At 49.0% G+C, this 24,706-nt stretch overlaps 1 protein-coding gene across 3 annotated transcripts in view; it reads right to left on the bottom strand.

Moving 5' to 3' along the window:
* Myo1b (myosin IB) overlaps nucleotides 1-23,998 on the bottom strand; it is a 153,349-nt gene extending 129,351 nt beyond the window's left edge. For 2 of the 3 annotated variants that reach the window (XM_038315511.1, XM_038315513.1), the window contains exon 1: nucleotides 5,978-6,158. The gene's annotated coding sequence lies outside the window, so the exon portion shown is untranslated. Of the gene's footprint in view, nucleotides 1-5,977; nucleotides 6,159-23,851 lie in introns of those variants that run through there. The other variant, XM_038315512.1, reaches the window with a different exon arrangement.
* Between the last annotated feature and the right edge of the window lie 708 nt (nucleotides 23,999-24,706).

Below are 24,706 nucleotides of genomic sequence, written 5' to 3'. Positions count from 1 at the left end.
TTTAAATTTTTAATTACATGTATTTAGTGTGTATGTACACATGCCAGGGTACACGTTCAGAGGTCAGAGGGCAACTTGTGGGACTCATTTGACTGTGTGGGTCCCAGGAACAGGACTCAGATCACCAGTGGCAAATGCTTCCACCCACTGAGCAATCTTACCAACCCAAACAGTCCACTGTTGACATTTCAAATGACCTCTTAAGCGCCTAAGAGAAGTGTGTACCCACTATAAAAAAAAATAGAAAATGCAGATGAACAAAAAGAAAAAAACAAATCAAGAAACTTGTTTTTGCCTAAATCCTTAATTTGTTAGAATTTTTACAAAAAGCTAGACTCATAAATTTCATTTACATGTATTTTACTTCGAAAAGCAAAACCTTCTTGGCAGAGAAGCCAGGACCTCACAACTCCTGTCTCTCTCCTTAGTCTCCTTGGAGGACCTCCGACTCTAGGCCAAACCCCACACAATCCATAACATGCCAAGGCTCCCAAAAGTGTCCAACAGCACCTTCAACCAGACCACCGCTAACCGGGCCATGCCATCCATATACTGGCCTGAACAATGCCAGCTTCCACGGGCCTGGTATCAGGACACACGAACCAGTCAAATGGCAGCAAGCATGGGAGATGCTGAGAACAAGGGTTCACATGGGGAGCCTTGCAAGGGACACCCTTCTGAAGGGAAAAGTGGGGCTGATGCTGACCACGTGGGACCAAGAGAAGAGCCTAAGATGCCAGGGTTGGTTCCACTTAGGAGCCCCGGGGAGGGCCAGCTGGGCTCCCTGACTTAAACTCAGCCTGATTTATTCTGGTAGAAGTCACTAAGGCCGAGGAAGCGCGCTCCTAGCAAGCCAGCTGGTAGGGATTGAAAGCTTGTGTTCTCCATCAGAGGCTTTGTCCTCCAACTCTGCTGTCCTGGAGGGGAGGCCTTTGGAAAACAACAGCTTCAGAGGCCATCAGGGAGAGCATGGTGGGATCTGTGTCTTTATGAAAGATGTAAATGTGAGGAGACACCAGGAAGGTGGGTGCCTGCCAGACAGCAGCTTCCGGAGCTATGAAAAAATAAATAAATATCCTTAGCTTAAGCCACTCTGCCTACAGTGTGCCACAGCAGCCCAGGCACTGTGACACCCCAACGTCCCTCCCTCGCTGCCGTTAGTGGGCCTCCCGGTTCCTTCCCTGACAAGGGCAGGCTGGCAAGGTTTAATTAGTCGGGCGGTGGTGGCGCACGCCTTTGGTCCCAGCGCTTGGGAGGCAGAGGCAGGCGGATGTCTGAGTTCGAGGCCAGCCTGGTCTACAGAGGGAGTTCCAGGAAAGCCAGGGCTACACAGAGAAACCCTGTCGGGGCAGAGGAGGGGGGGGAGGTGGCAACTACCTGGCTGGGCAGCTGCCACACAGGTTGTGGTGTGGCGAGTAAATCCGCACATTCTTCTGCCCCAAGCACTCATCACTTTGCCCTTGGCTCCCTGACGACATCAGCTAAGCCTCCGCGGATACACAGGAACAGCTTTGAGTACCCACAACAACAGGACACCTGCTCAGGATTTGACACCTAAAGGGCAAATGGCATAGAAACTGAATTCTTTAGGGCGATTTACTCAGGCAGCATGGTTCTCCAAAGGGCTGGGTTTAGTGTGTCACACACCGTAAGGGTGATTTCTGCTGCACACTGCATGTGACAAAGTGGGCTGGCGTGCGTGTGGGACAAGGTTCGGAGGGTACTAATTTTCACTCCTACCGACACGCTTGCTAGGAGAAACATATTAGCGGTGTCTAACCCCTGCATTTACGTCACGGGTTATAGTTTGCTGCCTTCCCGGTCTTTTATTTCATTGTTAAAGTCAACCCATGGGGAAAGTGTCCCCACCTCCAGCCTTTCTCTGAAACCTTCTGCTAAGACTCATGGGCTGTTGGTTGGAGAGCTGTCGTTAGACTCGTAGGCTAGGGAAACGGGCAAGGCCTCAGGGCAATTTCCACAGAGTAAAGCCGTTTGCCTTGTGTTCTAACCCTGAATAAAAAGACAAAGAACATGCACAGGCAGAGAAGATCAGATAGATATGAATAAGAAATGAAAGAGATAACTACAAATGTCAGCCCGCGTGCCCTGAACGCGGCCACCAAGCCGAAAGCCCCATGTAAGGAAGAGTAAGGGCTGTGGCATTATGGTTATCTAAGGGTTAACACACCTCCCCCCCCCAAGTGTTTCTGCAAAGCCAGAAATGGGGACTAGAGTCACCACAGGCCAATCAAAGTCAAGGTTGCTTTCCACCCGAGCGTGGAAGCCGGCTTTATTGACAAAAAGCTGCCTAGGAGCTGCCGTCTACTCTAAGCCAGATGGGCCGGACGGGCCTGGAAAACGGCACCTAGACTCTGCTATTCATAAAGAGACAGAGGTTTGGGAGGCTTTTTCCAGCTGTGGAAAATGAATAGGATAAACATATCATCCAGGCTAATTAGAAGGATTTTTGAGGTTAAAAAAAAAAAAGTGAAGGTTTTAGATTACTAACCACGCATCTTCTGATTGAAGAGAAAAAGTCGGCTTACAGAGAGACCTCTCGTCTCAGGCAAAACCTTCCCAGAGAGAAAACGCGAGATCCCAGAGCCCAGTGCTCACTCAGTTCTAATGCCTTATCCACCCTTTGACCTAAGTCCTAAGCTGCCAAGGGCGTCCCAGAAACTCGGAGGTAAGAAGTCCCGCCTGGCAGCCACCGTTCACCTGCCATGTGACCTGCTGACATTGCAACGGGCTGCCATCTGCAAAGTTCATGCTTGCACCAGTAAAATTAAGTGACCAAAAAGAAATCGTGAGGAGAAAGAATCGAAAACAATTAAATGAGTTTACAATCTGACGTTGAGCCGCATTCATAGCTACCCTGGGCCACAGGAGGCCCACAGGCTGTGAGTGAGACACAGCTGGGCCCACGAAGGACCACAGATCCAGGCCTTGCGATCACAGACTCAGGCTGGAATCCAAGGGAATGCATTCCAATTGCTGAGTCCCAAACTCAGGATGAGAGGAAGGTGTACACAGATGGGCAGAGATGAAACTCGCTAGATGTGGCTTCCTCCCTTCCTCTCTTGACCCTAGCACCTCACAAGCTCTCCCCACCCTGTCTTATGACAAGACTGTCCACGTAACTAAGTGACTGCCTCCTCCTTTGAGTTCTAGGTCTAGTCTCCGTTAATCTCGGCCGCCAATGAATAGGATCCGGAATTGCCTGGGAAAGGAACTTCTGGAAATGTCTGAGAGGAATTCCTAGATTGGTTTTTATGAGATGGAATGCCGCACCCTACTTGTGAGTGGCACCATTCGAGACTTGGGGTTCAGAGCTGAGTACCAGCATCCACAGCTCTCGGATTTCTGGCTGTGGGTGCGGTCTGTTCGGCGACCTCATCATCCGGGGCATGACTTCTCCGTGACGGAATGCGCACTTGGACTGTGAGCCAAATAAACCCCTCCCTTCCTTCTGTCGTCCTCACCAGTTGATTTGTGACAGCAGGTAAGTAACAGGAGGAAGTGCAGCCAGTACACAGATGGACGGACGGAGACACAGACACAGACACACACACACACACACACACACACACACACACACACACACGTACACCGCCCCCCCCATTGCTTCCCAGAGGGAGGTCTGCTGAGTGATGTCAGGAACATCACCAAGGGACATCTCTCCAAGGCTCACCCAGCAGCAACATCGGCTTCCCCACCCCCACCCCACTTCTTTCCCCACAACCCACAGAAGCATCCCTCGCCTTCTGCAAGCTCAGGAGGTCCGGAGAGCTAGTTTTAAGAGGGAGCCTGCAATCATGCTACGCGACTCACACGAAACACTACAAGAATCAATGAGCTAACGTCTGAGGGGCTACAAGGCCTGCGGGACAGGGGAGCCAAACGCCATAAACCGCTGTTCCATCCAGAAACACAAACTCAGCTGTACAAGAGAATGTGCTAATTATAACCCACAGACTTCTCAATCCGTTCCCTCGAGGCGGATAAAAAGATTCCAAGAAGTCAAATGTTTAGATTGGCGAACCTGAGCCCCAGGAACCCTGGTATGAATGTAAAACTGCTCAAATATAACTGGCAAGCTGTCAGCTCTCGTGGGCCCTTGCTGGATCCACAGATGCCATGAGTAATTATTAAGCCAACTGCAGCCGCCAGGGAAGCCAACTTCCCTTCCAAATGAATCCACTTATTAATCAGAAGGTCCCAGGCTCGTTTGGTCCTACAGACTACAAACCAGCGCCCAGCGCCCAGCCGGCTCTCGCCCTCTGCTCACACACCTGTCAAGCTCAAGGGACCACTCAAGGCAGAAGAGTGCTCTTCCACCAAAAGCCACCCCAGCCCCACACCCCGTCCCTTTACAGCTTCATCAGCTGATACGTCCAGACCCAGAAGATCCATGTTGCAGATCCAACTCAGTGTGACAGGGATACCTTAGGCATAATGCCACCCCCAAGTCTCAGTATCCCCACAAAAAAAAAACCCATAACCCCCTGCCTCCCAAGTTCGCGTCTACAGTCTCCCGGCTTCCATCCATCCGTGCTGACGCGATCAATTCTAGAAAGGCTGAGTCCCTTCATTTGAGGAATTTTCTAAAGAATGTTTAAAGAAACAAAAAGTCAGCAAATGCCAGTCCACAAAAATCTCAATGACATTTTCTCAGAAGCTAAGGGAAGCAGCTATTTTGGACTCAACATGGAAAAAATGTATTCAAAGCCTAAGTATAGACAGCATAGACAGACTGCGCAGAATAAACAGGATGGGCCCAACATGCAGCTACCCGGGCAGAGGGGACACAGCAAGACTCTGTGCATTTACAGCCGTCCACACAATCGCTGCCTGAAGGACATCCTCTATCTTTAGAAATCCACCTAGTTATGAAAGCACTTGGTTATGAGATCAAACTACAAAATTACATATTAATAAAAGTAGGAAAAGTTCCTTCCTTACCAGAGCGGGCCTCAGGCACGGCTCTGTAGCTGGGGTGAGAAAAGGCCTTAGGAAAGAAATTCAGAGACTCTGTGAGCTGTCAGCTCCTAAAATAAAGTCTAATAAACTATGTAAACAAAGGGAGAGATGTTTATACATTTACATTAGGATTTCATGGATGTTTATTAGTTGAAAAACGATCAAACAAAAATAGCTAAGATATTCCCCTCCGAAGACCCTGATAATATAAATTCAGAAGGCAAAGCTATTCTGTAATTTGAAAAGAATTTCTTAAAAAATAGCTAACTTGCTGCAATGCGTTGCTTCACGTAAAGTTGTGTAAAAATCAACGACGGTAATAGAATTTGGGAGCATTTTCTGTATCAACCTCCAGGTCTTTTTTCTCTTTGTAATATTAAATTTCAGAGGCAAAGCGATCATGATTCTTATTGCCGTGCTGGGCCATATTTATCAAAAACCAAGGATCATTAGAGCATGCCGTAATAATTTTTAAATGATGTCAAACGTGTATCCTAAAACCTGTGTTTACAAAACGTCCACTTATAGACTAACTAAATCTAAATGACAACTCTGCCGAACTTCCAGATGACCTACAGGTAACAACAGTTACTTCCCAAGAGCGCAGGCCACACACAGGTACACTTTCCTCCTTGAACAGAGCATACCATTACGTTGTTACACAAAACCCCACTGTTAAGGTCAATCAGCTTGCCTATGCAAAGAGCCACAGCACAACAACCGTGTCCCCCAAGGGACAATTTAGTAAAAGAGGAAATGCCTACAAACAAACTAGACAGTAAAATCCAGATGAGAAATAAAGTTCCCATCCTGTACAAGCACTTCAAGAAGCATTCTCAAAACACATGAAAACGCGAACCATGAAATTATAAAAGGCTAAACCTTTGAAATGGACGGTTTCACCCTCGACGTGTTTAATAGGTAGTTAGAAAAACAAGAGTCGTTTTTAAATGATGTAAGCGTAATGCCCCCCCAGTTTAGAAGGTAAACTGCCTACCAACGTTTCTCCTCCATGGTTTCCTCCGCCGAGTTAGCCAGACCTTTAGCGCTCAGCTCACAGGAACGCGGCGAGGGACAAACATTCGTTGTGACGTGAGAGCACACTGGGTACAGCAAACACAACGAATGTTGCACACGCAGATAAGAAGGGGAAAGTAGGTCAATACCAGGCTGGCAGAGGCGCTCAGAACATCCACCCAAGGCCGACCTTTATGATCAACTATCTGCTGTCCATCACCCACTGCGCTAACGGGGCACCGCGCCTGCTCAGAGCGCAACAGAACAAGAGACCTACAGACCGCTTCCAGGCATTTGCAATCAAACTGAGTCAACGATTAAGAGCAAACTAATCAATCAACAGTGTGCGCACCACGCAAGCTCTTCACCTCGAGATGTGGAATACAGAGATTAGATTTACATTGAAAAATTAGCATGGTTTCTTGTGGCATATTAGTTTTGCTACATTCATTTATGCCGTGGAACGTTTGTTTAATGATGCAAAGATGTGCTGCATTCTTTGATGTGCCATTTGTTTAATTCTGCGAAGCTGTGTCACTGTGCCTGTCTAAAACACCTGATTGGTCTAATAAGAAGCTGGATGGCCAATAGCTAGGCAGGAGAGAAAAATAGGTGGGACTGCCAGGCAGAGAGAATAGATAGGAGGGGAAATCTGGGAAGAGAAGATCAGGGAGCAAGAGAAGGAGAAGGAAGAAGGCATCAGGGGCCAGTTACCCAGGACACAGTCAGTCACAGAGTAAGAAGGAAAGATATGCAGAACAGAGAAAGATAAAAGCCCAGACGCACGAAGTAGATGGGATAGTTTAAGTTTAAAAAAAAGAGCTGGCTAGAAACAAGCCAAGCTAAAAGCCAGGCATTTATAAGAAAGAATAAGTCTCTGTGTATTTATTTTGGGAGCTGGGTGGCGGTTCCCCAAAGAGTAAAAGAGGGGAAAAGAAAAAAAAAAAAAAAAAACCACAGTGGTTGGCGTGCACAGACAGACAGAGAAAAACGGTAAAAGTTGACCCCGATGACCTGTGATGAGAAAGGGTGACATGGGTATGACCAGAGGATCTTTACACACTAAGAGTAAAACACACTTAACCAACACCATGTAAGACGGCAGCAGAGAGCCAAGTAAGGCCCGACTGGGCAACGGAGCTGAGAACAGACTGGGAGTCCAGGTAAAGAACCTTGGCTGTCAGAGCAGTGGGAACGGGGGAGAGCTGAGGGGACCATGACAGCATCATCTATGGTGCCCACACTGCGGGGCACAGAGTCACCGGTCGGCCCGAGGAATCGAAACGATTGCTACATACAGAGATGGGGGCTCAGCCAAGCACCTCTGAACGGGTACAGAGGCGGGTTAGCCATCCTTCCGCCCCTGTAACAAAATGCCCAAGGTAACCACATTAGAGGAAGGGAAGGTCTGTCTGGGCTGGTGGTTCGGAGAATGTGGTCCATGGACACATGGTCCTACGGCTTTAAGATTACAGTGACGGGTTCATCATGGCAGAAGCTTGTGTTCCCGTCATGGTCGCCCAACAACCCCTCCCAACGGTATCTCGGGCTGATAAAGGAGCCTTTAACACGTGGGCTTCGGGCATTCATTTCAGATTTAAACTACGGCATAGACAGCAAAAAATAAAACTTAGCTCACGGTCTGAGTTCGTTGGGACAATAACAGGGAAGGGTGCTTTGTGCAGCTGTTCAGATTACACACTGTGTAAAGGCAGGCAAGCCACGGGGGAAACAGGCACTAACTGTAAAAAAAAAAAAAAAAAAGACACAGCATGAGCTAGCAGCAGGGACTCCAGCTGGAGCTCCAACCTAGCAGCTTGGGACTAGGAATTGAAGTGATTCAAATGAGATGAGATGAAGAAATCAGACAATTAAAACCTAGGAATCTTACCAATGGTAGGGTGCAAGCCTGGCCTACACAGAAAGACCTTCCTCTCCACTCCCTCGCCTCCACCCCGAAAGACAGGTTTTCCTGCTACTGGCTGGGCCTGGAACTCACTATGTAGCCCAGGCTGACCTCAACCTCCCAAGGCCTAGGACTCCTGGTTGTGCCACCATGCCTGGCACTTGTACGGCCTCGAAAGAAAAGAGTGCCGGCATGCTATTCGGCTAAAAGCGGAACGGGTCTTTCTGAAGTACATCCGGCCATATTTACTCAGCTCCAAATGTATAGTTGCGCGCGCTCAGGTCACTTAAGTAGAAAAATAACACTTCAAACCCACAGCCAAGCACGGACAGAGTCAAGAGCGCCAGGTCCACACGCCATGCCAGAGCCGGGATCTTAAAGATGTAAAGAATAAACACACACACTGCTACTTAAAAATGCGGCTGAGTTTCATACTCCAGAACCTTCCATCTTTAAGACTGCCGACGGAGGCAAACACTGCCCTCAAAGAGAACGTGACACTCTACAAAATGCTACAGAGGACCTCAGCAAAACGTGGGTGTCCTTACTTGAATTAGACCAATAGGAAATCCATGTATTATTCTCCATACTTGTAAGTCTGATATCCAATGCCCTGAAAACAGTACAGTCTTTAGCTCAGTAGAAGAGCATGTGCCTAGCATGTATGAAGGGCTCAGGTTCAATTCCTAATACTAAGGTGGGATGGGGGAAAGGATGGCTCAATCCAAATGACATAAGGCCCAGGAAAATTTTTAAAAAGCTATAAATGACCTTTAATGTAGAAATAATATCAATATATTTATATATACATATATGTGTGTGTGTGTATATATATATATACTCGTGAGTGTTTATATATATGTACGTGTGTGTGTGTGTGTGTGTGTGTGTGTGTGTGTGTGTGTGTGTGTGTTTTGTAGCAGGGTTTCTCTGTATAACAGCTCTGGCTATCCTGGAACTCACTCTGTAGACCAGGCTGTCCTCAAACTCACAGAGATCTGATCTACCCGCCTCTGCCTCCCGAGTGCTGGGATTAACGGCATGCACCACCAGCACCTCACTATATTAATATATTTCAATAGACTACTGGATGAAGAAAACCATCTCATCGCTATGGTTTGAACATGGCTTATCCCAATCAAAATTCACGTTGAGGTTTCATTGCCTGGTGTAGCAATGTTGAGAAGTGGTGGGATTGCTGGGAGGTGATTAGGTCATTAACAGCTTCTCCCAAGACTGGGTCAGTCCTGCAAAGAGCAGGCTGTCACGCTGTGTGTGTGTCTGTATGTGTCTATACGACTATGTGTGTGTGTCTGTATGTGTTTATGTGTGTCAGTGTGTAGCTGTGAATATATCTGTGTGTCTATGTGTATATGCATCTGTGTGTATGTATCTCTGTATATGTGTCTGTGCATATATGCCTGTGTGTGCATCTGTGTATGTGTGTCTATGTATGTGTTTGTGTGTGTGAGTCTGTGTATGTGTGTCTCTGTGTGTCTAAGTCTATGACTGTGCATCTATATATAAGGAGAGAGTATGTATGTCAGTTATAACATACCCACTGAAATAATTCTGCCCACAGATTCTGCTGGGATTGTACACCTACTCAACCTAATTTTAACTAAACTGGCCTCCTGAAAAGAAAAGGAACTCAAAACTGAACTGTAGAGGGGAAAAAAAAAATTAACTCGTGAAAATAGAAGGCAAATTCAAACACAAATTTTTCCTGAACCTGGACCTAAAGTGATATTCCCACAATGCTTTTCTTTCCAACCACAAACTGAGGAACACAGTAAGAGAAGCCACGGGCCCAGGGTCCCATGAAGGTCCCACGCTACCAAATACAATTTACAGTTCACCTGACTGGAACACTAAGCATCTGCCACAAGAGAGGGGGCTGTGTCTAAAGAAGAGTTGAAGAGAGACCGATGAACCCGAGTTCATGGTAAGAGCCAAGATGCAAATCTACAGAACTTGGAAAGAAATGAGCAAGAAGCTGCCGGGGGGGGGGGAGGGGGGCAGAGTGGCCGAGAGCAAAATGGTCAGCAGGATAGAGGCGCGGGCAAGGGTGGGTCACTGGGCCCACAGACCATGTACGTTGGCTAGATTTGTTTTCTCTGAGTTCTCATGATGAGGCCATCAGTCCCAGGAACATAAAATATGACTATCTTTAAAGAGGCCTTTCATGTTAAAGGGGAGGACTTAAGTGGACCCTTGGAAGAAAATCATAGATAGATAGATAGATAGATAGATAGATAGATAGATAGATAGATAGATGATAGATAGATGATAGATAGATAGATAGATGATAGATAGATAGATAGATAGATAGATAGATAGATAGATAGATAGATAGATAGATAGATAGATAGATAGATAGATGGGTTTGGGGACAAGCAGGACGTTTATTACCGAAGTCCTAAATCCCTCTGGCTGACATTCTACTCCCTTGCTACATTGCTTCAACCCCAGCACAAACTCCCATAAAGGCAGCTTCCCCTACACCCGATTATTCTTCGTGACGCTCGATGTGAGACTCTCAGGGCATCAACCAAGGAGAACAGTTCTAGTAAGGAAAGCTCACCAGGCATGAGCTGGGGCTAAAAGCTGGGAGAGATCACACAGAAGGTCAAGGCAAACCAGGTCGCCACTGGCAGCCCAGAGACTGCTGGGACAACACAATCCTACTCAGGAACTACATCCCAGGGCCACTGATACCAAACAGGTCAACCCTCAGGCACAGGATGGTACAACTTGCCTTCAGCTCTTCCCCTACATCTGGGCTTTGGTTTCAAATTGCCAAGGAAGAACAAGCGTGAGTTCCAGAGGTCTCATGCCTTAGCCTTGCCGTGCTCGGGGGAATTCAACGTCACAGAATCAGAGTTCCGGAAATCAACCTGCAAGGCCATGCCATCTCCTGCGTGGCTCTATACCACCCACTGAGCAGCACAGACAGACAGACAGACAGACATCCCTGCACCCGTGGCCACACTCAGATGAAAGAACCATTATGACGAAGAAATCTGAAAAGCAATAAACCCTACTACTATTGATCATATTGATCCTGCTGCGGGTGCAACAGACTCAAGACAGAGGAAGAACTAATGTAGATACCTTTGTTACATTCCAGGTGATCAACAAAGTCCAGAACAGGGTTTCAAAAGAAGGCCTTACTTCTGGTCCTTTAAACCAACTCAACTGCATGCTCCCTGAAATCAGCAGTATTCCTCGAGTCAGTAACTCTTCCCCGGATGCCAGGCTACATGGCTGCTCTCCATCTACCTCCAAGGCCTGGGGGGGATTCTTTTGACACAGTACTACGGCCAATTCCTGTAGATAAACTTCCCAGAAAAGAGCAGCTCTCTGCGCACGATTACAGAAAGCGAGGGACACAAGAGAGGCTGGGGAGCGTGATGGACGGGGCCGTGAAAGCAATGAAAAGCGATGTGGTTTTTGAGGCAATTTATCAGATTTGGCACGGTCTCTTTGTGAAAATCCACTGGGTAATTTTCCAGAATTCTACTCCACCAGTATGGAAAAGTTCAAACTTTCTGATAGGGACACCATGGTGGCAGCGCAGACGAACCCCCAAGGAAACAGGCAGAGAGAAACTCAAGCCGGGCATTCCTTTGGCCGCCCCTCCTTTCAGAGTCTAACCCTGTAAGACACCGGGTGCTACTGGAACCTTGGGCTTAATTAGTTCATAACCTCACTCTCTGGTTCTAGGTGTGACTGAATAAAGGGCCACGATTTGGACAAGGAAAAGTATTTTTACCATGGCATAGGAAACCAAATTTGCTCTCTGAGCAGATGCACCATTCCTGCATGACAGCAAACGAGAGACAAAGCCCGGAATTCAAAGAGAGACATTCAAGGGGGAAAGGGACTGGAGAGAGCAAAGGAGTAGCAGGTGACTAGGGGCCCTGGCGGGAACACAGGGACCCAGAGGAAAATGACACCAGACGCGACTCTCAAAGGAAGAGGGGCTCCCAGAGGGCACAGCTCACCTGCTAACTTCGAAGGCTTTCTGTCAAAGCTGCCTGGGCACAGCTGAACACCACTGCATTTCTGCAACTCTTAAACACCACGGGAAAGCGCTCCACTTGTGGATGCTGCCAGCGCCAGGACACCCAGCGATCCTTTGGCAGTGCCTCAGCAGGAAGCACTTGGGCAAAGGCGAGTTTAGCCTCTCCTTCTCTAGTGGCTGTGTGACGTTATCAGGGGTCAGGGGAAAAGCACTAAAAGATAACGATACAAGTGCTGTTCTACTATCCTGACTATCGCCGTCTGTATTTTCTCCTCTGCCGGCTTCCTTTGCACACACCTGCTCGGGAAGTATATGTCGAAGTCTGTGCCGCTCGTAATTTGTACACACGCCTTGGATTCGAACAGATTTGAATATCTAAGGGAGGAGTAGCTTTCGGAATCCCTTCTCCACCAGAAGACAGAATGACAGGAAATACTATAGAGTCCTTATTCTGGGCTTACAGTACCCATGTACGCATGCACGCACGCACGTGCGCGCATGCACACACTCACACACCTCACACAATCCCTACGACAGCCCAGAGAAGACTCTGTGTCACATTTTGTAGACGAGAAACAGGTAGACACGGACCCAACAGTGAGACCACAGACACGAGCTAGCAACATTAAATACAAAAGCCAAGGTTCAAAGCGGGTGCCCTGGCCAGCGCCGGTGCCCCAAACTGCTTCTCACTTCTTTAAGAAGCCTGAACTCAATGGAAAGCTCCAGTAGGGTGGCCCCAAGTGCAAATCAAGTGACGACCAAACAGCTGGACTATAGGTGAACAAGGTGTGAGGACCTCCGGGGACTCGAGATCACCCTCCACCGTCCACCCACCCTGCCCTTGGGTCGGCTGACACAGACCCAGGCAGGACAATTGTTCAGCTGACAATGGTGGAGCTTAGTCTCCATAAGACCATCTGAAGCTTCAAATATCCTGAGCTGAAGATGCGTTGACGAGACCCAGCCCCCAGAAATTCCCAGCACCGCAGCATCGCAATGCAGGACACTGTAGGGTAATTCTCCACCCTTCTGCCCACGTGGCTAAGGGGAGACTTGGCTCCTGTTCTGGCCTTCATCTGGACAGAGCAACAAGCTATGTATTGCTAACCTGGGGGGGGAAAAAATCAAAATTCCAAGTACAGTTTCCACGGAATGTATCTCACTTTCACACCATCATAAAGTCAAGCAGTCCATGAGGCAAGCCGTGGGGAATTGCCTGAACTAAAGGCGCTGGTGTCGGGGAGCCTGAAAGTAGGGTGTCTAGGAGGAACAGGGAGGCAGTCCTCTCCCTATCCGGGCAGGTCGGGTGAGAAGGGCATCCTGACCCAAAATGAGCACCTCCAGGTTGGCTTACAGCAAGCCGCTAGTTCCGCTGTGAGGACAGAAGCCCCCGTCAGCCCACCGTGCAGAACACCGCCCCTCGGCAGTCTCGCTCAGTTTCCTGACTTACTTCTTCTCATTTCTGTGTATGTGTGTCCCTGAGTATATGCCACGTGTGTGCAGTGGGGGAGGAGAAGGGAGATCCCTTGAAGCTGCATTACAGGCAGCTGTAAGCCACCTAACTCTCTGGGAGATCGGTGAGCTACCTGCCAAGGGCGCTTTCGCTCTCTCTCTCTCTCTCTCTCTCTCTCTCTCTCTCTCTCTCTCTCTCTCTCTCTCTCTCTCTCTGTCTCTCTCTCTCTCTCTCTCTCTCTCTCTCTCTCTCTCTCTTCCCCCAGCAGGCATCCCTTCCACTGTCTACAGGGTTATACAATCCCGCTCCTTCTCTCCTGCTAAATCATCCTTCAGGAAGACTGGCGAGCATTCACGTCCTCAAACAGCCCCCTCCATACCCCAATCTAAAACCCCTTTCTTGCCATCTGTCCTTCCCCTTCAGACCGCTTTCACAAGGACAGATGGCTCGGTGCCCACTGTGGCAGCGGCCACTCCCAGCACTGGGGGGAGGGGGAAATGAAGGAGCATAGGTTCTGTCAGTCTGGACTAGAGGAGCGAAGAGATGCAGTGAAGATCCTTGTTCATCTCTACACCCAAATCTCTCACTCTTCCATGAAAGAAAGCAACATCATCTCTACTCACTATTATTATGACACTGTAGTAGGCATCCAAACACTTGATGAATAAATCAATGAATATTATATTCGTTAATATAATACATATTATATAACGTATTAAAAAACTAGAAGTCACCTTCCCTTACTTCTAAAAGTATACAGTTTGTAAATTAAAAGGAAATGTGACATTTTTCAATACATGCTGAAATTCCTGCTCTATTGAAAGCCATCTGACGATGTCAGGTTCCCACAGCAACCAAGTTGAGCAACCAAGAGCCATCTATGAACAAACACAGAACCAACCCCTTCTTGATATACCAGACACAGCGATAACAGAGGCACTAAACAATCCCATCACAATGACCACGAGAGCCATAAACACCCAGAGAAATCTAAAACATGGGGAAGACTTCCACACATAAATCACACAGTAAACTTCACTCGGGGGAGGGATGTAAAAAAACCTAAATAAACAGAGAGGTCTATCAGGTTTGTGGCGGCAAGACATGGATATGAGCTGTTCATGCTCCTGAACCTCTGCTCCAATACGTGCAATTGCTGAAACATACAACTGAAGGCAGAGAGAAGGTGGGAGGTGGGTGTCGGAGGGAGATTGGCTGCTTGTTGGTTTCTGGCCACCCGGCTAGCTTAGACCCAAAATAATCACACAGAAACCATATTATTTAAATCACTGCTTGGCCCATTAGCTCTAGCTCCTTATTGGCTAACTCCTACATCTTAATTTAACCCATCTCCATTAATCTGTACATGCCACGTGACTGGTTTAACGGCAAAGTTTCGGCACATCCGACTCTGGCAGCGGGCTCCACAGCGTCTCTCTGACTCCGCCCTCTTTCTCCCAGCATAGCTCTCCCCCCCCCACCCCGCCAAGTTATGTTCTTCCCTGCCATAGGCTCAAAGCAGTTCTTTATTCATTAACCAATAAAAGCAACACACAGTCAGAAGGACCTCCCACATCGCAATGAGGTGGGAGAACACACGCACAGGTCATACGCTGAGACACAATGGGGCAGCTGTGGGCACCACACTGGCTGGTAAGTATGGGAAAAGGTGTGGATTCCACTCATTCTCTGGGGCGGACACATAGCGCTATTTTCAGCTTATCTGCCCACGCAGGACATATATTCTCAGTACAGTCAGAGCGCTGTGGACCTAAAGACGGGCAATGAAGGGACACCAGCAATTATGGAGAAACACAATTTCTCAAGAGGGTCCTGGAGGCACCAACAGTCAGGATGTGTGACAGCCACAGCTCCTTCTCCGGACTTCACTGCCCACATCCAGAAAGGCCAGGAGGTCCTTCCTGCAAGGAAACTGACTTCAAACGAAGCAATCCAAAGGAAGCCGTTCCAACACCAGCCAAGGAACCATTTTTTTTTTTATGTAATTTGTGAGCTTTATTTTTTCCCACTCTGCTCCTTTTTTTATGGAACAACCTATTTCGGGCAAATGCTTTGAAATGTCTAGACCAGAATCAGGGCTTAAGGATTTGAACACAGAGAGCAAGCTGAATGCAGGAATAAACCATAAAGGTGAATAAAGGGTCACAGAAAACAGAGAAGAAATGGGTGGTGAGAACGCTTTTTAGCAAAAAGCGGCCAAGCTAGACACGGATTTAGATGGGTCTGAGGACAGCAAGCCATCGCTGTAGCACGGAAGCAAGCAGTCAAAGGCTTGGTGTCACGTGTCTAGATACCACACTTTCTGATCCTGGATGTGTACAGTAAAGAGCTGATCCTTGTGACCTTGGAGGCTCCCAGCATCCTTTCAACCCTGGCCTACAGGAACCCGGGATGCAAAATCAACACACCCGTCCCAGTTCTCGCTGCGCGGAGGTGAGAAAGCCAGAGAAGTTTTTAAAGTAACTATGCAACGATAGACGTTCAAGACACCCGGGCCCTTGTAAAACTGGTGTCTAGGGGTGCACTGCACCGCCTTCCAAAAAGGTCACAGAACACTAAAGGAATAAGCCCTAAGTCCGACCCAATGTGGCTGCTCGCATACTGCAACGAACACATCTCGGCACCCTGGAAATCTCAGGCAAATGAGAACGTTTTCCTACACAGCGCATCACATCAGCGCTCATCGGGAAGCACGGTTCCCGACTTCAAACACACCGGGAACCACGTGAGGACCGAGAACCGAAGCTGCAAATGCAAACTGGTACAGAGCCCATGTTTATGGACGTTAAGCTATCCTTCAAGGCAGCTGAGCTCTAAAGTGAACACGGGCAATTCTTTTGAAGCACTTTCAAGGGGGAAAACATGGTCAGCAAGGGGGCAAGCAAGCCTCCGACCTGAACACTGCAAACAGCTCTGCGGGGGCAAACAGCACAGAACTCAATGGAAGGGGGAGAGGGAAGGGAGAGGTTAGACACTGGAAGTTCTGAATGGGGCAGCAGGAACCTTGTAATCATATTCTCTCTCTCTCTCTCTCTCTCTCTCTCTCTCTCTCTCTCTCTCTCTCTCTCTCTCTCTCTCTCTGGTGTATTAGTATCTGTGTGTGTGTGTGTGTAAGTGGTGTGTGTTTGTTTGTATGATATCTGTGTGTGTGTGTATGTGTGTGTGTGTGTGTGTGTGTGTGTGTGTATGGTTTTTCAGGTCTCTGCTTGAAAACCCTTCCTAAAATCAGGGAAGGGCAGGTCTGTAGATACATATACATTAGAACAACAGCTAATAGTCTCTTCCATTGTTTTGCAATTGGGTTTTCTAAAAGCTGACTAAAAATACTGAATTCTCAGGCTGGGCAAGCCCAGGACTCTGGAGACAGTCAAAGAAAGTGCAAGTTCAAGGCCAGCCTGGGCTACACAGTGGACCAGACTGTCTCATTTCAAAGAGAGACTGGGGTGACCCCAGATTAAACTCAGAAGAGCCCCTTCTACACTGGGCAATACCTACACCTCTAGCCCCAGATAGCTTTACTACATATTACTGAGCAATCTTTGTGATGGCTGCCTATGGGCATCCAGCATGGAGGATAAAACCTAATCACCCAGATTCTCTTTTGAAATAAATTTAAAAACTTAAAAAAAAAAAAAAAGTTCCGAGGCCAGCCTGATCTACATGAGCAAGTTCTAAAACAGGCTCTAAAGCTACAAGAAACCCTGTCTCAAAAAACAAAAACAAACCAACAAAAAACTTAAAATAGATAATATTTCATGTCAGGGCACCTAAAGTCCCTGAAGACACAGCTTTGGTGCCTTATTAGGTGTTTCTGAGCTAGTAGAAATGTCAGACACCCAATCTTTCTCTCGGAGATTCAGTATGCAAAGGAAGGGTGTCCGTTTTCTCTTCTCTGTGGGTGCCGATTTCTAAAACTGCCTATCTTGGAAGACTATAAATTCTTCTACCAAGCCGGGCGGTGGTGGTGCACGTCTTTAATCCCAGTACTCGAGAGGCAGAGGCAGGCAGATCTCTGTGAGTTCGAGGCCAGCCTGGTCTACAAGAGCTAGTTCCAGGACGGGCTCCAAAGATACAGAGAAACCCTGTCTCGAAAAACCTAAATAAATAAATAAATAAATAAATACAAATTTTTCTGCCTCCCTTCTCACTGACTGCACTCAAAGGCCTCTCTCACGGGCCAGCATCCCCTGAAGACCGGCATCCCCCACACCATTTCACACCTGCATGACCCTATGCTTGGTGTGTCTACAGCACACTTCCCCAGAAACACAGAAGACAGGCAAGCTCCCACACTCCTCCACAGCACCCAGCTCATGGAGAAGGAGACATGAGGTTGGGGGTTGGAGGAACTGACAGGAAAGATCCCCAGCCAGGGCCTGGCCTCTCAGAACCAACTCTCCTGGGGATAAGAGTCAGGCCTAAGCAGAAAAATCCAGAAAAGGGGGGTGAACTGAGAGAAACCAACCCCTCTTCCCAGGTGCGGGCCAGCCACGCACACACAAGAAGCCTGACGCCAGATGACAAGGTAAAGGAGGCGGAAGGAGTCTCTCTCCAAAGTGGGTGCTGCCTCTAGATTCTTAAAAGTCACTCCTTGAAAGGGGACCAAGGCCAGGAAGACAGTTCATCCCTAAAAGTGCTTGCCCCCAAATTCCTGAGCTCTTAAGTTTGGCCCCGGACCCCATTAAAAAGAGGAAGAAAAAAACTTATGCCATGTAATGTGTACGTACACGCACTAATAATAATAATAATAACAATAACAATAATAATAATAATAAATCAAGTACTGAACATCATGAATAGCGCATAGCATAACACAGCATGATTAGGGAAGTTGCCGGTCAGAGGCAACTTGACAGAATCTAGAATTACCGGGGAGACAGCCCCTGGGCAAGTGACCACCTTGAGGTGGGTCTGTGGGCAGCATCTCTCTGGCCGGGAGCCTGGACCACATAAGAGGAAAGCGGGGTGCAGCCAGCAGGAAAGCACAGCCCTCTGACTCTTGACTGTGGACAATAATCTCCATCTGCATCCAGCTCCTGCGGCCGTGACTGCCAGGCTAAGACTCACTAAGTGTGAGCCCAGAATGGACTCTTTCTTCCTTAGTTTTCCTTGTCAAGATACTCTAGCATGGTCGAGGAAAAGAGACTAAGAGAGAGCTAGCCCTCCTTAATGGACTTGGCGTTTCCTGCCCGCTGCGGTCTTTAAAACACAACACACCTGGGGTGCTGGTGAATGTCACAGGAGCACGGGGATGGAAGGCTGCAGAAGCTAAGCCCTCGTCGGGAACCCACGTGCCATTCGCTCCCCTCCCACACAAAATGGAACTTAATACTCCAGGCGGGAACCTCAGGGCGCAGGGCCGGATCTTCTCACAAGGGAGGAAAGAAAGCCAAGGATGGGGCTGGCACCAGGGTTGCATTTCCCTCTCTCCGGCTTGTTTGTTTTCCAGCTTCCCATCTCCTTCATCTCAACCATGCCCACTCTGCCCTGCCACACTGTCCTTGGAAGCACGCGGGGTGGCCTTTATTGCTTTTGGAGGGAGTACAGGGTCTCACATCAGCTGGGTCAAGGCCCACCAAAAGCTGGAGGGGAAATCTGCTGAGCGCCTTTCTCCGGCCCCCTCTCCCAAGCACTGCTCCAGATTTGGACTGCAGGGCGCATGTGTTGCCTGTCTTGGAGAAGTTAAGGACATGAAAAGACCAAGTCACTGCTATGCCATTGACCCTGGAGTTGTATCCTGGGTTGAAATACTTCAACAAATAAAGGCACAGTTCACAATCTCTAAATTCTTTTTTTCTTTGTTTGTTTGTTTCATTTTGTTTTTCGAGACAGGGTTTCTCTGTAGCTTTGGAGCCTGTCCCGGAACTCACTCTGTAGCCCAGGCTAGGCTCAAACTCACAGAGATTCTCCTGTCTTTGCTTCCCAAGTGCTGGGATTAAAGGCTTGCTTATCTTAGGAAGTAAGTATGTATATGAATGTATACATATATACAGTATGGGTGTGTAAGGGGGGAGGAGGAATGTGATTACTTTTAATATTTCCAGGCACATTCTGAGAACATAAATAATTCACGTGTGTCAAAACACAGCTCCATCCTGCTCCTGCCCTGGTGATCACAGTGTCCCAAGGTCTGGTCTCTCTGCTCCAGCCCAAGGAGCTGTTCCCCTTCTACACTGCTGTCTAAACTAGTTCACTTCCCAGTGGGGAAGGACTGAGCACACAAATCATGTGGAATGTGTGTTCCCACAGAGCGCAGGGATGGGGTGATCTCAGAGGATCCAGGGAAGGAAGACCCTTGACACTTCCCTACGGAAGAATGTCCTCTCTAAAGGGCTCCTGCCAGGGTGGAAAAGCGTGTGCTGGGAAAATCCTCAGCCTGCAGCTCAGCGTGTTTCCAATTCTGAAGTCCCACTTCCTCTCGGCATCAACATTCCTTCTGGGTCTCAGCTGAGGAGCAAAGTGCAGCGTTCGTAAAGGCTTTCAGATAAAAAGCGCTAGGCTTTCAGATAAAAAGCGCTAACGTGGAGTTCAAGAAACAGGAACTGCATGATCCTATATAAAGTCAACCTCGATGCTGCCGGCTTGAAATGGTTTTTAAGAAGAACTTATTTTTAGATGCTGGCGGCCTAACTTTTTATAAAGCCGCTTCTCTGTCTTACAAATAAAGTTGTTTATGTAAACGGGGTGTGGCGGCACGTACCTATAATCCCAGTGTTCAAGGGGTGTAAAAATGGCAAATTCCAGGCTAGCCTTGACTATGCAGCGGTAATGAGCTGAAGAAGCAGTTCCCTTGGGAAAGTGCTGGAAGCCCTGAGTTCAACCTCCACAAACTCATAAGAGAGCTGGTACAAGCCTGTCATCTAGCACTCTGGAAGGGAAAGCAGGAGAAGCAGGGTCATCCTCAGCTACATATGAGTTCTGGACCAGCCTGGCCTACATGAGACTCTGGAGGGGTGGGATTTTTTTTTAAGCAGTCATATACACTGATATATGGTATTTTAAAAAACAGTAATGTCCCTGATCGGGCCTTCCAAGCCTATTTCACAGTGGCTTTAGGTAGGATCAATTATAATACACATGAAAGTGACCTGGGATCTGCAAAGAGCTAATCAGGTAAATAGTTCAATTATGACTATTCATATAATTGTTGTTTGGCTGTTGTTTTTTTTTTTTTCAGACAGGGCCCCTCTCTCTCTCTCTCTCTCTCTCTCTCTCTCTCTCTCTCTCTCTCTCTCTCTCTCTCTCTCTCTCTCTCAGCCCGGGCTATCCCGGGCCTCAGTAGGTCCAGGATGGCCTTGAACTCACTGTCCGCCTCTGCCCCCAGGTTACTGGGATCAATGGCCTAGAGTAATCATATGGCCACGCCCAGCAATTGTGCAGTGTCTAGCTAGAGTCAAGCACCCAAACCTCAATTCCGTCACATACTAGAGACCTGCACCACTCCAAGAGAGCAAGAGGCAATGCACCATGCAGGCAGGTTTGTTCACACCTAAGATCTCAGCACACGGGAGGCTAAAGCAGAAGGATGACCGTGAGTCAACAACCAGCACAGGTTATATAGTGATTCCCAAGACAGTCTGGGATGCAAAGTAAGACCTTCCTCAAAACAAAAACCAAAATAATTTTAACCGGGCATGGTAGGTTATGCCTGTAAAGTCAGCATGGGGGTGGGAGAAGAGCCAAGAGGACCAGTGGCTCAAGGCCAACCCCGAGCTGCGTAGTGAATTCTAGGCCAGCCTGGGATAACTGAGACCTTTGGCCACGTTATTTTAGAGATTAATATAGTGACGATGCCTGTAAAAATCCTGCACAAAATAAACCTACTAAATGGTAACTATAATTAGCATTAGACTGTTCAATTAAAATCTAAATGCCTAGCTACTGAAAACACTGGAACAGAGACAGAAGAGAGACAAACCTCACCCACAAGGAGGTTGAATACAAGGATGGGTGCACTGCGGATACCACGGGCACTACAGCGCTCTCCTCTGAGGACTGCCCAGTCCACTCCCAGCCCACACTCTCCCCCAATGATGTCAGCCCATCCCCACTGCCCTGCTTAGCTGTGCGGCATCCGGGAAAGCCAGTCCTGAACTCCAGGCTTGACAAAGTGATGACTCATCCCAGAAGGGGTGCAGCCTGTTGCCAGACTTATCACACAATCCTGCAGCATCCAGTGGGACAGCCACGGGCCAGGAACCGGCTATTTCGGGAGGCTCTCATTCATGTCTCCAGCAGCACTAAGGCCCACACGCTTTCCATTTCGTTAATGTATGGACCAAAACAACGGAACTGCACTTAGCAAAACAACTCACATGAATGAACAGTCTAGACTGGCGGGACAGCAATAAAGAGGAGAGTCCCTCTGTAAACTGCCAGGCAGTGTGTCAGCCGCCGTGACAAACAACTTGACGCTTGGACCCTGTCCCACTCCAACTTCACATCACGATGGCTTTTGAGGACACGTTCCACGCACGGCTTTACAGCCTTGCCCGAAAACCTGGCCACACTCCTCCTGCACAAAGACGAGCAGGAACTTGTACAGCTTCTTTCCCATTACCACTTAGTGGGCACAACCCCCCCCCCCAGAGTAAGCTCCCAATTCGCCTTCTAAGGCTAAAAAAAAAAGGCTTTCAGCTTCAACCCCTCTTAACAACAAATGGCCGGGGCGGTGGTTTCACGGTGGCCCCTCAACTTGCCCCGTAGGCAGCTGGTTCCAGCCAGAAGGCTGTTAGGCTATCGCCAGCATTTCTAAACTGCATCCCACAGGCATAAGCATCAGTGCCTGGAAACGTCAGCTCCTCCTCGGTTTGGCTTGGGCTGCCCTGTTCAAAAGCACCAATCACTCAAACCCCCAAAGGCTCACTCCCAGTCCCGAGCTCAGTCCCAATCCTTCTGAGATTCTCGATTCTAATCTAGGACTGGGTCACTCTCACTAAGGCCCGACATGCTACATTCAAATCTACACCTCAAAAAAAAAAAAAAAAAAAAAAAAAACCGAGAGAACTAGTCACTGTTTCTCACTCGGGTTGGTCCACAGGGACTGGAAAAGCACAAAGCACATGAAGCCATGGCTCCAGCCTCAAAAACCAAACCCCAAAAAAAGTATGGGGTGTTTTTTTCTGGGACCGATGACAAAAGAATTCTCAACTCAGTATTACATCACCTGATTCATTTCTTTAGCAACGTCTGATTTTCTGGTGGTTCCCAAGCCCCAAATATTTTTGGAAATGTATCATACATACTATACTGTATGATAATGGAGACACCTATTTTGTCAAAATGATTCTACACACGCCCTAGCCGGGTGTGGTGGTGCACACCTCTAGCCCCAACACTCAGGCAAAGGCAGGCAGGCCTCTAAGTTCCAGGTCAGCCAGGGAATAAACCATGTGTCAAAAAAAAAAGTGTTGTTTGTTTACATTTGTTTTGGTCTGCCTATTTGAGCCACAGTGAAATCCACAGATTCGCAAGCACACAAATATCCTTCCTGGTTTACTCTAAAATCTTTTAAAAAGAAAGAAAAAGGAAAAGGAAAAAGAAAAGAAAGAAAAGTTCTTCATCCATTATAACAAGATCTGCTCTCAGCAAACTCCCATAGCCAGAGCCTACAACTTTAAGGAAGAACAGAACTTGTTGCAACAATTAGTGCTAGGCCGTAGCATGAACAAAGTACCGCAAATAAACTCCACAGGCCTTTAGACAGAAGGTTGTGTTTGTAATTAACTCCAACGCACTCTCATCAGCCCCCCCCCACCCCCGCCCAGCGCTCCACCCGGCCCAGCACCCTCCAGGGCTCCCGTTCCCAATCTGGTTTCCATTCGAGCCCCGCCCCCTTCCCCAAGCCTCTCTGGGACTGTGAATCAATCCCATCCCGGGCAGGAAACGGGACCCGGGGCAGCCCCCACCGCTGTGGCGGAACAAAGGAGTGGAGCGCAGCTGCACGCGCAGGGCGACCCACCGGGTCCTGCGCCCCTCCCCGTAAGCCGCGGCCCCGGCACACCGCACCTGAACCCCACTCCCCAGGAAGCCCCTTTGTTCTACCTCCGCTTCTCCCTCCCACAGGAAGCCATAGCATGTCCTTCCACAGAACCCGAGGCTAGGAAACTCCAGTGGGTCAGAAGGATGGAGAGGGGAGGGTACGGGTGGGCCCGAGGAAAGCGGGGTCCCCCCGTGTCCATAGTTACGAAGCGGCTATCATATATTGAGAGCAACTTAGTTTCCAAGCCCCCGCCCCCGCTCCCGCCGCCCCCCGAAGGTACACGGAGTAGCGATCGCCCTCGATGACCTCGAGCGCGCGTGGGTTCACGCTGGAGCGCTGCCGCGTCCCACACGAGCGCCCCGGGAGCCGGTGACCCGCGATCGCCGGCTGCGGCTGAGCCCGGGGCCGCGCGCACAAAGGCACGGGGCGGGAAGGGACCCGGCACGGGCGAGCGCAACGTACCTCGCCCGGGCGCCCGCTCTGCCGCTCCGCCTCCGCGTGCTGCTCGCTGGCCGCCGCCTGGGGATCGCGGCTCGGATCCGATGCGGAGCTCGTGCCACAGCTGCTGCCGAGGGTCCCGCGCCGCTCAGCCGACTGCGCGCCCCGCGTCCCTACGCTGCGTCCGCCGGCCCGGCTCCGAGTGCGCTGGCTTCAGGCGCGGCGGCGGCGCGGCCACTCCCCTCTCCCGGCGGGGGCGGCGACCTCGCCCGGACGCGCCCCTCGTTCCCCGGCCGCCGCTCACCAAAGCGCAGGCCGCATAGCGCCCCCCGGTGAGCACCCAGAGGCTGGGGACACCCAGGGACGCGCGCTGACCCTTCACCTTGGTCTCCGCGAGATCTTCGTTCTGCAGACCAGAGATGCAGAGCCCGGCAGCTCCAAGAAGCTTGGCGTCGAACACTGGCACAGAGAACATTCCTCTCCATGTAATCGCCTCTCCTAGGTCAAAGTTTGGGTGCCAAAGAATATCACAAAACGCGAATTTACTGAAAAAGAAAACAGCGTGCGGTGCGACACTTGTATTGTCTCTGTCGTTCATATAGATATTGAATATAGCGTTGGGTACTGGGCAGTGACTGACAGTCACTTGATCATAGTAGACTCAGGACCCCCCCCCCCCCCCCCGCCGCTTCTCCTCGCCACCCTGGGATTCAGGACAAGCCACATGACCCTGGGTCTGGCTTCATCCTGGAAGAGGGAAGGGTGTTCATCAAACTTACTCACGGGGTGAGGTGTGGATTACTTGCTGCGGTGTTAAAAGCACTGCAGACACAGTAATTATTACTCATGAGTCTAACTGCTTTATCCTGTAATGAAATA

This window comes from Arvicola amphibius, chromosome 18 (assembly GCF_903992535.2).
Source record: "Arvicola amphibius chromosome 18, mArvAmp1.2, whole genome shotgun sequence".
NCBI classification, from domain to species: Eukaryota; Metazoa; Chordata; class Mammalia; order Rodentia; family Cricetidae; genus Arvicola; species Arvicola amphibius.
Note: the sequence above shows the minus strand (reverse complement) of the source record. Positions and strands in the feature narration are given on the sequence as shown.